Here is a 15,468-nt window from a genome sequence, read left to right on the forward strand (position 1 = left end):
TATATATATATATATATATATATATATATATATGTATATGTATATGTATGTATGTATGTATATATATATGTATGTATATATATATATTTATATATATATATTCCTGAGATATGTGATTATGAATGCAGACGAGTATATATGTGTACTCATATGTACATGTATGTTAAGCGCAAACATATACACATACACAAGAGGAGGAATAAGAGAGAGGAAACGACGGAGAGTTAGAGAGAGTAAGAGAGAGAGTGTGAGTGAGAGAGAGGGAGAGAGGATGAGGAGAGAAAGAGAGAGTGACTTCATTCAGAAGATTAGGCCCAGAGCATTATAGAATGTTATTCTAAATTAATCATAAATGACTAAGTAAATATGAAATTATTAAATATCTTTAATAAAAGAGATTAAACTGAAACACATTAACTTCAATACATTTATGAATGTATGCAAATATATGCATACATACACATGTGTGTGTGTATGTGTGTGTGTGTTTGTCTGTATTTTTCAATGCGTGTGCGTTTGTGTGTGCTTGTATGTGTGTGTGCATATATATATATGTGTGTGTATATATAATTACATATATATGCATATATATATATGTATATCTGTGTGTGTGTGTGTATGTAAGTACGTATGTATGTATGCCTGTATGTATGTATGCCTGTATGTATGTATGCGTGCATGTCTTATGTATTAGCAATAACATATCGTCAGTTCTTTAAGCTAATTCCGAGGAATCAACAAGAGATAAACTCAACATAAGTTGGTCGTTGACTCTTCAAAGTCCCCCGCATCGCATTTCTGGTAAAAATGTCGGTTGCTCATAACTAGCCACATATTATCTCTAATTGTATTTAGCTATGCATATCTACGATGATGGACATAACAGTAAATGAATTAAGAGAACTGAAGGGAAAGCGGTGATGTAAACAAAAACCACACGAAGACATGAGTAACGAAAATTGAAGTTTTGAATTGATCAAATCGCGCATAATTATAAATTATAGGGTTACCTGGAAGAGGAAGCAGTGAGTCTGATAACTGCTGGTAAATAGTTATATATATCAAATAGTTTATAACAGATGTGTATATTTGTTATAGAAAATGGGAAATATTTTTACACGTTCAATTCCATTTTCAATCTCTTTTTGGTTCCACACTCTAATCAGTGGCATGCTTCTATCTAAATATATTTTGTAAGATCATATGTGACAGAATACCTCTAGAAAGCTTGACTTCATTCAAACCAAAGATAACTTGTCTATATTAAATCACCGTTTAAATTGCATATCAACATTCTACTGCGTTTCTTATTAAAGCTTTTTATTGATTTAAGCAAGATTTTGATAGTCTTTATGGAGCCGTTTTATGAAGAATCATGGAATATTATTATAACATCTCATAAAAGACCAGTAACATCAGCAATGTTCTATATTCCGAAGTCTGCAATGAAAATAAATTGCGAGTTCTTTATAGAAACCGAAGTGAAATGAAGATGAATTTGTGTCATCACTTTACATCTGGTGTAGCTATTACCCCCTTTATAAAAATTCCTTTGGAATATAAAGGAGAGACTTGAACCAAAATTTTCCTTCTGTATATTCTGTCCCCGGTCTTGTCTTTCATCAAGTTAGAGTTTCCTTGGTTGATTCTACGCTTCTTGCTTTTCCTCTGTATAGTCTTCTGTTCTATCTTTTTTTCTCATTCTAATTTCTTGTCAGCCTAGTTTCTTGTAGGTCGAGACTTTTCTTAACTTTTCTCGGTCTACATTTTTCTGATGTATAAATTTTTTCCCCTGTTTTATCATACATCGTCTTACACTTTCATTAGTGTAGTCTAATCTCGGCCCAATGTTTCTCTGCTTAATTTTTTCTCGACCAAGACTGATCTAGAATTGTAGTAAACCAATGTTTCTTCAACCTTACCTTTCTGTCTTCTAGTTTTCCTAGACATATTTAGTTCTCTGCCTAGTTTTAAACCGTCTGCGTTTTTCTTACTCTCGTCTTGTCTGGTTCTTGATTTTCCCCACTGCCATCTTTCCTTCACGTAGACTTTACTCTGGAAAGTCTTTCGCTAGCTTAACTTTCCTTGATTTTGTCTTCGCTCATTCTAGACTTTCCTTACCTCAATTTAGTCCGTTTTCTACCTAGTCTTTCCTTGGTCTAGTCCATCATCGGCTCTGAATTTTCTTAGCTTAGTCTTTCTTCAGCTTTGTGTTCCCTCGATCTGATAAACTCTGTCAGTTTATCTTGACCTGGTTTTCCTTTGATCAAGTGATTTGTCATCTTCATTTTTCCATGTACAAGCCCTTCTTAGTCATTTTTGGTCTCGTATTTCCTATACCTTGTCTTTTTCTGCTTAGTATTTTTACGAGGTCTTTTATTAGTCTACACTTACCTCATCTCACTCTCGCCTCAAACTGCTTTTATACACACACACACACACATCCCCCTCTCTCTCTCTCTCTCACACACACACACACACACACACACACACACACATGTCATTTTGATTCGTCTCCACATGACTTAGGTTCGCGGATGGGTATACTTTTTTGAAAGCGGGTGAAATTTGAGAATGATATTTATAGTTGCTATTTCTAGCAGATCGAAACTCCACATATATGCTCTCACATTGGCTTTCTCTTTGGCAAACTAACCAAAAGTGTTTGTGAGAGCCGATGGCAATATGGTTTCCTTTTTCAATCGAATATTTCTTTTTAGTTATCGTATCTTTTATGGTCATGCAAATTATTATGTATTATAAAATCATTCATTTTAAGTTGGTAAATAAATAAAAAGTAAAGTTTGTGGTGATTTCACTAACGATAGTTGCATTACGTGATCAAACTTTTGGTATCGGGTATATACCGTGATATTAGATTTTAATCTATAGTTTTCTTCATCTCAATTTCTGGCAATGTTTACTCTACAATTTCCGACGAACAAGAAAAGCGTGATGTCTGCAGCTTTTGTTAAAGAAATTTTAACGAACAAAGAAATTATAAGATACTTCAGGTCAATATATTTGATATGTATGTATGTGTGTGTGTATATATATATATATATATATATATATATATATTTGTGTGCGTGTATGTGTGTGTGTGTACGCACTCAATTACAAACACACATACGCTCGGTATTGCATTTATAGAAATGCACAGGAAAATGAAATCGTGACATTGACTCTGCAAGGGAAAGTGGACCATTCATCTCGTACTGACCTGTCAAATCTTTTAAGCGTTGCGGTACACCAACCGATAGTGAGATGGGTATTAGGTCACTGGATGTGTACCGTTTCTTTGTTGGTCTGTTGTCATCTTAACTGGAACTGCTTATGGAGAAACTTAACACTTGTTAAAAAATTACAAAGTGCAGCTGTAGTTTTTCTAATTTATAATTCACACAAACACAATTTTATATTCCGAGACGTATATAATATCGTATATGTTATGGTATATAACAGCGTACGGAGTATAAATAACAATTAGCATCATTATTTCAATAAATATCGTGTTTTAAAGGAAAATTCTTTAGGTTAGGGCAATGAAGTCAATTTTGATTCCAATCTATGGCTATTTATCGCACTCTGACTTTCCGTGTCCTGACAAAATATATATCACAAATTTTCCTTTCCTATCTGCCTCAAAATCTAAAATATTGTGTCTATGTGATAGTTTATTTCTCAGAGCTAAACGGTTAGCGATTAAGAATGAAAATGTTCAAATATGCTTTTTTAAGCTATAAACTATTTTCTCTATAGAAGTAACTTCGCAGAATATTGAATTTAGCTTAATTTATAAGTCTTAAGTTATGCCGTACGGTTGATTCCAAAGGCGGATGAAACAGCACTATGCTTTGCAAGTATTTTCTAGAAGACGATGTAGGAGAATGTGCCTAAATATTTTATCGGCTCAATAAATATTATATGGAGCCCTACATTTCACTCAGCTTATTTTGACTTTGCATTCTATCCTTATAGAATATCATGTCGATTTTCTCATGACTGTCTCTTTTGAATTCACACTTGAAATCCGATGTAGCTTCTGATACCCACAAACAAGCAAATTTTTTTTTTAAATAGAAGTTCTGGAACAAAGAAAATAATAACTTCAAAAACATATATTACATGCAAAATTAGGAATGTGTTAATTAAAATTTACACCACGGAAAGGTATAGATTTAAACAGATTAGAGAGAGTGTGTGTGGCGTCTGAGCTTGCTAGAAATCACAGTTAAATCTTTTTCAAACCACAACCTTATTGTCTTCAAAAGAAAGGAATTACATATTGAATAATGCAGTCGTCCGAGAAAAATTAAGCCAGAAAAGGCAGAACAATGATGGCACTACCAGGGCTGATCGGGGATGCATAGTAATACAGAACACAGGGTCTTTGCGTAAATTTTACTCCATTAGCCGTAAAATGATAATAGATGTAAGTATTGAATAGCTGGCTTTCGCAGAAGGAAAACATACTTTCGCTTATACAAAATGTCAAAACTAGAAATGTCTGAAAATAAGAAGAACGAACGCATAAGGTGAATTATATAGTTATAATTTGATTAAATAAAGAACCATAATATATTATAAATAATAAATTAAATAGTCTCATGATAAAGAATAAATAAATCATTTTTAATGGCCACAACACAATAATTCATGTAATCTTGAGTGAAATTTTCCACTTCTGCATCTTTATCGATCTCTCCATCTGAGAGAAATAGTTGCCAAATCATTTTAAATCATTCAGTCTTAAAAAAAAGTCAAATTTTGTAATGTAGTTCTAGACACCTTATATCTGAAAAACAAACCTGGGGTTATTTCATCTGGAACGCCATTGATCATAAATATGCTGGATCACAGCTGACCTTGTGCTGAACAATAAATATTTACAACATACTTATTTTTTATATTTTTCATGACTTAATAACAGGAAGGAGAGAACGGACTTTTCAGAGCTTTCGATTACTCTGCAAGGAGAAGAGAAGGAATTATCCTCAGACAGGAGGCCCAAACCGAATGCTTGCAACAAAGTGAACTTCACTTAAATTACCCATGGGTCAGGTGGTTGTGTTAAACTGGAGCAGGGATTACTTTTATTACTCAAACTGTCAATAATCTACTCAAATTTCCATTTTAAGAGATATATGAACACATAAGGAAATAACTTTTTTTGCTTTCCATTTCCGGACATTTTATTTGACCCCAGGTCATCCCTGTTTGTGCAGACGAATGATCAAAGGCATTTGAGCGTATCCATACAGTCGTTTCGTTTCTTTTTTCTTTGTCTTTTTTCAGATGTAGTATATCTAGGACTACACTATTTAATGTTTTCTTTCTCTGCCTTTTGAGGCTCTTGGGTATAATATGAGGAATATACGGTTGATTTTCTTCCAGAAAGTCGAGCAATCACTTATAGATTTCTTTGAAAGTAATATGCTGATACATATGTTCAGAATACATTCATTTAAAACTTCTTCACAAATATACAATAACAGTTTGAATATATGTATATCAACGAAATAAAACAGTACACCGCTAACCCGATATCTTCTATTAGGGCCGCATTACATAAAAAAAGATATTTTAGAAAATTTGTATATAAAGTATGTGATTGTGTATTTAACAAGTTGCATACTATGGCAAATTTATTTAATTTTATCACCTTGTGTATGCTGAATATTTTCTTGAAATGCTAATGTACTCGTTGAGCAATGGAATATCCTATATTTGTAATATTTTATTTAATATTGAGTAGTACACGAGAGAGGGGGAGGAGAGGGAGAAAGAGAGAGAGAGAGAACGGGGGAAAGAAAGAGAGAGAACAGCCATGTTACTTTTATTGAAAATGTCATAGTATAATGTCAAACCAAAGAAATTAGAAAGTTGTGGTCTTTTCACTGTAATAATCTGTTATTTAATAACTGAACAGACAATTCAGTAGTGATGGTAACTGTTGGTATTCAAAACGTAGCGGAGGGAAAATACATCTCGCAAATAGTACTCAATTACTGTGAAAAATCTATACCGATGGCATCAGAATATTTCATTTCAACTTAAGCATTCTTTTCTAAAAGCATACTGTAGTCTTCGTGTTGAGAAAAACGGTTCTGTAGGTGGTCGTTATGATGAAATTCTTGATACTTACATAGTGATTTACATTAATCTCATACTGTTTTATTGAGCAAGTATTCAATCCTAGTGATGTGCATAAGTTAGTGGTTAACCTCGGTGTTTACGTTGTTACGTATATGAGAATTAAATCTGATCACATATAACAGGTTGCACAGCATGCTAGAAATAGCAGCAACAGCTCTTCCAAATCATACGCGTCTTTAAAAAAGTAAAACACATCGGATAAGATTGACCCAGATAAAACAAGGCGGGATAGTCATTGGCGGAATGCCTTTTGATCATAAATTGCTTCGTTCCCAGTGAATAGGGGCTAAATAAAACCAACAGCATCAATCACATTTTTCATTTATCAATCTTTCGTTCCCTGTGATATGCAAAACTGTGATTTATCATATAGATCATTTGTTAGCTTTGGTATTAAACATGGTGTTTAAAATAAGAGATATTTTTCAAAGGAGAGGTCGTCTCTTTATCACAGGTTATTCGAATATTTATTCCCAACATTGAACTGATTACAATGCAGTGTTTTTCACTAAACGCATCCATAGTGTAATTCATGAATATCTTACCAATTCAATCTTTCTGTCCCTACATATCTAGTCAGCAGCAGCAGCAAAAAGAAAGATAGCAACAAATATTAATTCTATTAATAAAATTTTCTATATCAGAATTAGTTAATTATATCTAACACACACATAAAGCCACAAATTTAAAGAATGAGAAGGACAAACAGTTTTGACTGGTTTATGTTGTATCAATCCAACACTGATGAAAGTCAAAGACGACTTCAGCTTTCATCTACCGACTTTGTCAATTAATATAATGGCTTCCAATATTAACACTCGCGAAGGCAGTGAACTATCATCGTCCATTGCTTGATTGGTGACTATTTTACCATTCTAGAAAAAAGAAATTCTAAATCAATTTCAGCGGGGTTTGAACTCAAAAGCACATCAGGTAAACGAAATAATGGAAAGTATTTTGTGCACCACTCTAATGTTTCTGTCAATACGGCACCCTGTATTAGAATTTTACAATAAAATAATGTTTTCATAGTCACTTCCATTAAAAGAAAATTTTTTGAAAGGACGGAACATAAAACGGTGGACAGTAAATTATTTTAACACTACTTCAATGATGTGTAAATATTAAAACATTGATAAAGAAATGAAGCTGAGAAAGAGATTAAATATACTTTCATAAAAGAGTGAATAAAAATCTATTTAAACAATTTCTATTTACTCAATGCAGTGTGTTTTGAGAGATCATCAAATTATGCAAATGCTCTGTATATATAACACAACTATGACAGCTTTTATATCTGATTTAATGGTTTACAAAACTGTGATGATAGTTTCAAAATAACTTGTGGCTAAAAAAGATTATTTTAATCAACTCCCAGTTGCATCTCTTTCTCTCTCTCTCTCTCTTTTCCATTTTATACTCGTAGGAGCTTTTTAAATCGACATTCATTTCAATATTAACTGTAACTATCCACCTAGGTGAACTGTTCTTTTATCTCACATTCCTTATTTCCCTTGTTTATCAATTGTGGAACCTAGATTTGCAACGAATCGAAGAAATGACCTCTGATGCTTTCAATCATTTTATTGCTCCTACAAATCTGCTAGCTTTCACAAATCTGTTTTTCGCATTGAAACCTATCATGCGTCTGAAAGAAAATTTCATTCACCATCGTTATGAGTCCAAAGATATAAACATCGAAGCGTTTGACTACTTACTTACTTGAAGTAAAAGAACGCTAAATTAATATATTCCTATGGATATTATATTACAATATATCTAGATTTCTCCAAAGAATTATACAACTACAGTAAAATTTACCAAATTCTAAAGATTAAAATTGGCGAATGCTATCCTCACAGGAAAAGGTTATTAGAATCAATATATCATTCTTTTACATGAAATGCGATACTTCTTCCCGCACCGTTTCTCTGAAAAGCCAATTTCGATATTCCCCTGAGTGCTGTAAAATATGTGGTTAGTTCCTTGCAATTGTTATGCGTTCGATACCCAAATGAGGCATTGCTTTTCCATTTAATTATTCTTTCTGTGTCTAAGGAGAGAGTAGCTATGCCTGGCTGACTTCCCTTCATCATATTATGTGAACATAGAAACTTTCGTCGATGAGCTTCCAAATCATGAGGGGTTAGACGAATGTCTTTATTTTAGAGGCTTGTTTGAAGTTCAAAGTAGGTAATATAGTGAAATGTTGATTGAAAGGGCTACGATTATTTATAGCATGATTAGTATTATAATGTGCCTATGGTAATGATAGTTTTTATTGTTGCAGATTTCTAGAGCAGATATATGTTCAAGGGTTTTTCAAAGTGATCATCTCATTTTGCTATCTTAAATTAGTCCAAACTGGCCTTTATTTTTTACTGTTATGGCGTTAATTTAGGAATATTCGGTTGCTATTTAGTTAGATGAGTAATTTTAGTTACTTTATAATGCAAAATACTCTTTCCAATGGTAGAGATACTTCAAAATGACCTTGTTTATCTCTAATCGTTCGAAAATGTCAGCATTTAAAACCTACCAAGATAAACTGTAAAATGATTTGTTAAATTTGTTAAGGGGCTCAGCTATTTGATATATATTGATTGTTAACGTAATTTCGATAACACATTGTCATTCAACCTAACAGAAATATCCTGCTGTCCTAGAAACATAAAATACACAGCATACTATGGTCTGGGATGCAATATTTCTGAAAAAAAACATACCGATAGTCGTAGTTCGAATGCCTTCGATTATAGGTTCGCTTGATCAAGCCTGACGTGGGGCCAAACAATAAAAATAATCACGAATTTACAGTGGAACGACATGGAATGGTGAGACTCGGTGCATTTATTAAGCTCATTAGTGACGTAAGTGAAGTGAAGTGAATTAACTTCAATCAGAATCGAAACCACAAAGTAGCTCTGAGTGACAGAACATTTTCTCTGCTGCACAGCGTAGCATGGTTTGCGCTTTTAAGAAGTCTGTATTGAATGTGTATCGGTTGTAATCTTTAACATTTTATATGAAGTTTTGAAAGTTTTATAAGATTATGCGAATATAGATATATGAATATGTATATGTATGTGTATATATATATATATATATATATATATATATATATATATATATATATATATATTTATATCATCATTTATATGTGCATCTATTTTATATATACTCACACATATAAATGATGATACATAGTGAAACATATTTATAACTGTTGTAAATCTATCAATTTACAAGTCGACTAATCTGAGAATTGCATTTTAAATCTAGCAATTTACAAGTCGAATACTTGGAGAATGGGCTGTAAAAATGTCTGTATTGGTTCAGCTGCAAATAAAGCAGCCATTACAAAGTCCTTTACTGTGCTTTTTATTGCCATAATAACTATTCTCTTCTTTTAAAGAATTCTCATGGAATTAATTCTCTATTTGACGAACGTAGAGAAAGAAGCACTTCATGTGTGCGTGTGTGGTCTTTTGTTTTGTTTTGTTTTCCACCAAATTGAGACAGCGCATCCGACGCTTGGGATTCATGAAAAAAATGTATATTTTGCTGAAATTGTGTGCTGTCGTTTGAAAACCAATTATTGTCATTTTAAGTTATTCTCAGCTATAACTTTTTTATGTTGTCCAATATTGAATACGTATATATTAATGTTACATCACACACTATTATATTAATATCTTATAATACATGAGTGCATGTGTGAGTGTGTGCATCTATCTATCTATTTATCTATATATCTATATATCTATATATATATATATATATATATATATATATATATATATATATATATATATATATATACATGCTAATATCGAACAGGGAGACTGAGTGTCTGAGTGTTCAACACTGCTTTTGTGGATATCATTTGCTTTATTTGCGGGATAACAAATCAACTATTGGTTTCAAAAGTGGGGTCTTTTAATAATTTGAAAGCCTGCTGCATGGAGGCGTAGATACTCGTCTTCATTGTCAAGGAGAATGCACGAAGTTACACGAGACTGTTCGGGTTTACAGGATACATAAATGTAATGATCATGAAAGGTAACTTATAAGGAAATCTTAATTGTTGTCTCCCTTGCATTAGCCCTACGAGCTTTACAACGAACTTCTTTCAAGATGAGTTGATTAATTCCTTAGTCATTTTATATAAGAACGTTTGTGCACGTCCAAATTTATGTATATATATAAATACACACGTATCTATATATGCACATCCGTACAAAATATGTGTTCATACATACCTATATATATATGCATACACATGCGCGCGCGAACACATGTACATCTGCACTATGCGTTTCGTTTGTGTTGTGATATGTGCACATAATTGTGTAGTTTCGCAAATTTTGATCCAAATTCGGTCCACGGGGTTATAACGTAACATTATAATTTACTTGAACCATTCAATGGTTGCACTGCTGTATATCCATTAAATAAGGTTTGGGGCTCTGGTGTGTCGTATGGTGCTGTCTAATATAAAGTTTCTGAAAATGCCTGTTTCGCTTTTCGTGGGATTTATCAATATACAGCAGAAGTTTTAATTAAAATTACCTTAGTGGTCTTTCAGAGTTAGAAAAGGTTTTCATGGAATGGGTCGTTCACTATACATGAAAATGTTGATATATTTAGCGACCTATCTGTGGAGAAAGATAACAGTTTCGTTCCTAATTTTCGATTCTAGTTTCAAGTTAACTACAGGAATAGCCCATGATGGGATACCATACATATACACACTGGTCGCATACATCGTGTTATCTTTACATTCGTTGCTAATAGTGTACAGCAAAACAAATAAGATACTCTACTCACATTATTTTATTATCTGACAGTATTCAATTGTGAAAGTTTTCAATATTCACAAGTAACAAAGGCCATAAGGTTTGGTCATATTCATTTGTTTTAAAACAAAAACAACAAAAAGGAAAAGAATTTATTTGATACAGAGGTCAGTCGCAAGCTTCCAAATTGCACATTACTAAGCGGAAATAGACTGTTAAAAAATAACAACAACAACATAATATAATAATAAAGGCAATTAAGCATCAAGAAAACGAAGGAGAATCAGTTTATAAACCAAGAAACAAATATTAATAACAATACCCAGAAGTCATATTAGTTCATCAACTTCAAAAAGAAACAAAAATTCCCGTTAGTTAGTCAAAGTATAAACTGAAATCAAAATACAATTCAAGAAGACAACAATTAAAACCGTCAAAAAAGCAACCCCCGTCACCCTGCTGTAAAACCGTTTGTTTAAGCAACAATTCCTATAATTCATTGTTGTTGAGGCTCCACTAAAGCAAGTAATTAAAGAACTTTACTATTTTTAATTCTAATAATTCTTATTCTTTCTCTTTCTCTCTCTCTCTCCCCCTCTCTCTCACACATACACGCGCTATATATATGTGCGTGCGTGTATGTATGTATATGTATGTGTATAAATATATATTATGCGTCTGTATGTGGGTATGTGTGTGTGTGTGTGTGTGTGTGTGTGTGTGTGTGCGTGTCTGTATGTGTGGGTCCGTGTGTGTGTGTGTGTGTGTGTGTGTGTGTGTGTATAATATCGTTTTCCTCTGCTAAAAACAAATGCCCGCATACGCCACACATCAACCATCACACATCACACGTGACTTAGTCTCTTCATCTCAGCGACCAAGGTATGTGGCGTCATGTAGTCACAGGAAGAATGATTTCTGGTCTCTTTCGTTTTTTGTTTTTCTTTCTTTCTATTGATTAACAAATTAATGGTTATGTTTGTGTGCAAACAGGCTATTCTCTCTCGTGTCGTTATTGTTACTTTCGCTGGAATCGGTCAACTAAGGCACATTATAATGTTCAAGAACAATGGCATTGTCTTTGCGCAAAAACAGTCCGCACGACCAGATATTTTGCTGAATAACTACGCAATCAACAAACATCTCACGACTAAACTTGTTACAACATTACCCTACCAATCTAAATAAACCACCACACTTCCTTCCTTCATTCATTCATTCCTTCCTTTCTTCCTTCCTTTCTTCCTTCCATCCTTCAGTATATCTTTTCGATCGCTCTATTTTGTTCTCCTTTTGAGCAAATATATTTGTGTGTCAATGCGTTTATTTATGAGTATGTACTATAAGTATATATATATATATTTACACACAACATATATACTTCTATATACTTATATATATGCATGTATAAGCATGTATATATAATATATATATATATATATATATATATATATATATATATACGACGTTTAAGTGTGTGTGTGTGCCCCTCCAACATCGCTTGTTGGTGTGTTTACGTCCCCGTAACTTAGCGGTTCGGCAATAGAGGCCGATAGAATAAGTACTAGGCTTACAAAGAATAAGTCCTGGGGTCGATTTGTTCGACTAAAGGTGGTGCTACAGCATGGCCGCAGTCAAATGACTCAAAAGAGTAAAAGAATAAAAGAAGAGAATATCATGTTTGATAATCTTAAATTTTATCTTTATACAACATAACAATATTGTTTATTAACAATCACCCATAGTACCCCATGATAAAATTTCCTCTGTATTAACATCATAGGTTTTAGTAGCGTCTTGCCCCTTTAACATCTTGATTCGGGGTCTTCCCGTACCCAACCTCCTTTATAGACAGTTACTTTATACTACTATACTTGACAATATTTATGACCATATCTACCTATGAGCTGTCAACTCACTCCTGCCCTCCATTCTAAACAGACACAGTCCTCCAGTCTTAGATTTAGTAGTTGATAAAAAGACTAATAAATTTAAAATGAACCACAGTCCTTTACATTCAGTAGTAATCCATTTATTTTGGCAAAAAGTCTGCTATGTGTGTTTTGACTTTTGTTAGAGATCAATGCGAACAATCGTGGGACATTAACATTATCAATTTGAATGTGAAGTATATATAACTGAAAAAATATACTAGAGCAGCACTTAAATGTTATCACAATAGAATGCCTTTATTCTTTGTCAGACCATATCTTCCGCGACACATAAGCCTTTTGATCAGGACCGATTGGTGCAATCTTTTACAAAAAGTTACGCTGAAGATTTTTTTCTCTTGTAAGTTATTTAAATACCTATTCAACCGTTTCATATGACTTCATTCATTTAAGTTTATTAAAACTTCAGAAATGTTTACAATTTTCGTCGTCGCAATGTTTTGCTTTCATTTTGTTTAATAAAAATCATCGACCGTAATGTTCTTGATTTCATTTTTTGGTAGACAGCTATCCCGTAGAAAATACCAGTTCCTATATCTTGTTTTCTGATTGGGTAAAAATACAAATCTTTCAGTCTCTCTAACATTTTAGTACAATTTTTCTGGAATAAATAATAACAAAATTGGATTCAACGTGAAAAATTAATTAGTATACCAAATTTGAAAATTTCCACATAATTCTCAAATTTCAAAACTTGTGGCAGCAACAGAAAAGACCTGACAGGTAGACTCACAGGTAGACTCACAGGTAGACTCACAGGTAGACTCACAGGTAGACTCACAGGTAGACTCACAGGTAGACTCACAGGTAGACTCACAGGTAGTTATAAGACGTGACATACACACACACAAACACACAGATAGACTCACACACACACACACAGACACACACACACTTATATACGAACATACATTCTCATTATATACTATACATATGTGTGTGTGTGGGGGGGTATGTAGGTGTGTGCTTTTGTGTGTGTGTGTGTATGTATATATGTATGTGTATGTCGCAGGCGTGTGTGGTTATATATGTATGTATGTATGTACTTACATATGTGCGTGCAAGTTTCGTTATGATGGGCAGCAGAAACTTTGCATATGAACAACTGTTGTCAATATATCGACCCCTTCTCCCCATAAAGCTACGTATTCCTCACACCTACCTCCCTCCCCCTCCTCAACGTTTTGGAAGTTACTTGTGTGTGTGTGTGTGTCTGTGTGTGTGTGTGTGTGTGTGTGTGTATGTGTGTGTGTGTGTGTGTGTACATGTACCTCCGTATTTACTTACGTATGTATGTAGTGTCCATCGTCCACGAAGTCCCACCACTGCTTGAAATTTTCCTAATTTAGACAGGATATGTTTCCATATTTTCCTCACTACAGCAATTCCTTGAATAAATGGCAATTTGAAATTCAGAAATACGATGCAACAAACTTCAACTGTGCATATATATGTGTGTACATACACACACACACACATACATATTCAAATATACATACATACATACATACATACATACATACATACATACATACATACATACATACATACATACATACGTACGTACGTATATTTACCGGAGTACAAAAATGAAGCTAAAGGGAAATCGAATTACATTAAAATAAATTTTTGCTGATGTCATTGTTAAAATAATTTACAATATTTTGAAATTGGAAATTCAAAAATTAAATTCGCAGTTTGTTTTATTTTTGCACAATATTTGGTTTACTTGTTTAAGGACAACATTAATTAAAACACTGAAATTCTTCAACCATTCTGTCAACCGTTTGATATTCGTTAAAGCTATTTCACAAAGAAAATGTTATATTTTGCAATAATGAACCAAAACTATAGCGAAAGTATAAGTAAAAGAAAGAAGAAAATGTAAAGTATAATAATACATAAAAAAAAATATATCCCTGTAAACTGAAAACTTCAATCAGCTTGTCATATGCAGCAATTAGATGGGTGTTTATGCCTTTGGTGAGAAAAAGTGAGTACTGTAAATTATGTCGATACATTTTACAAGTACTAATTGGCTCACCCTACCGTTTAAAGAGAAGATCAGAAATTTTGATCATGACATTCTGCAATTTCTTGTATTTCTATCTCTTTTAGACATTTATTTATTTTGTTTTAGTTTTTTATCTATTTATTTATTTTGTAATTATTTTTGCGTTACCGACGTTTGTGCAGTTTGATACTTGGCCCGATCTCAAAGTTGCGTTCATTTGCTATGACGACTGAATTATAGAGTTGCCTGATCCAGAAGAGAGACTTCGAGCTGCCTGCGGTGAAATATTTCTTCTGTTCTTTATCTAATAAAACCACATTTCGTGTAAAATGGTAGCATACTATTCAACAAGCGTAAACATCTGTACTGACTGCTAATGATTCTTCATGATGAATAATAAATAAAAATGAGTCCCGAAGATAAAGAGTACTCTCCAACTCTCTCACCCTCAGATTCCCTCTCTTTCTCACACACTATCTCGCTCTCTCTCTCTCTCTCTCTCTCTCTCTCTCTCTCTCTCTCTCTCTCTCTCTCTCTCTCTCTC

This window comes from Octopus bimaculoides, chromosome 12 (assembly GCF_001194135.2).
Source record: "Octopus bimaculoides isolate UCB-OBI-ISO-001 chromosome 12, ASM119413v2, whole genome shotgun sequence".
Taxonomy (NCBI): domain Eukaryota; kingdom Metazoa; phylum Mollusca; class Cephalopoda; order Octopoda; family Octopodidae; genus Octopus; species Octopus bimaculoides.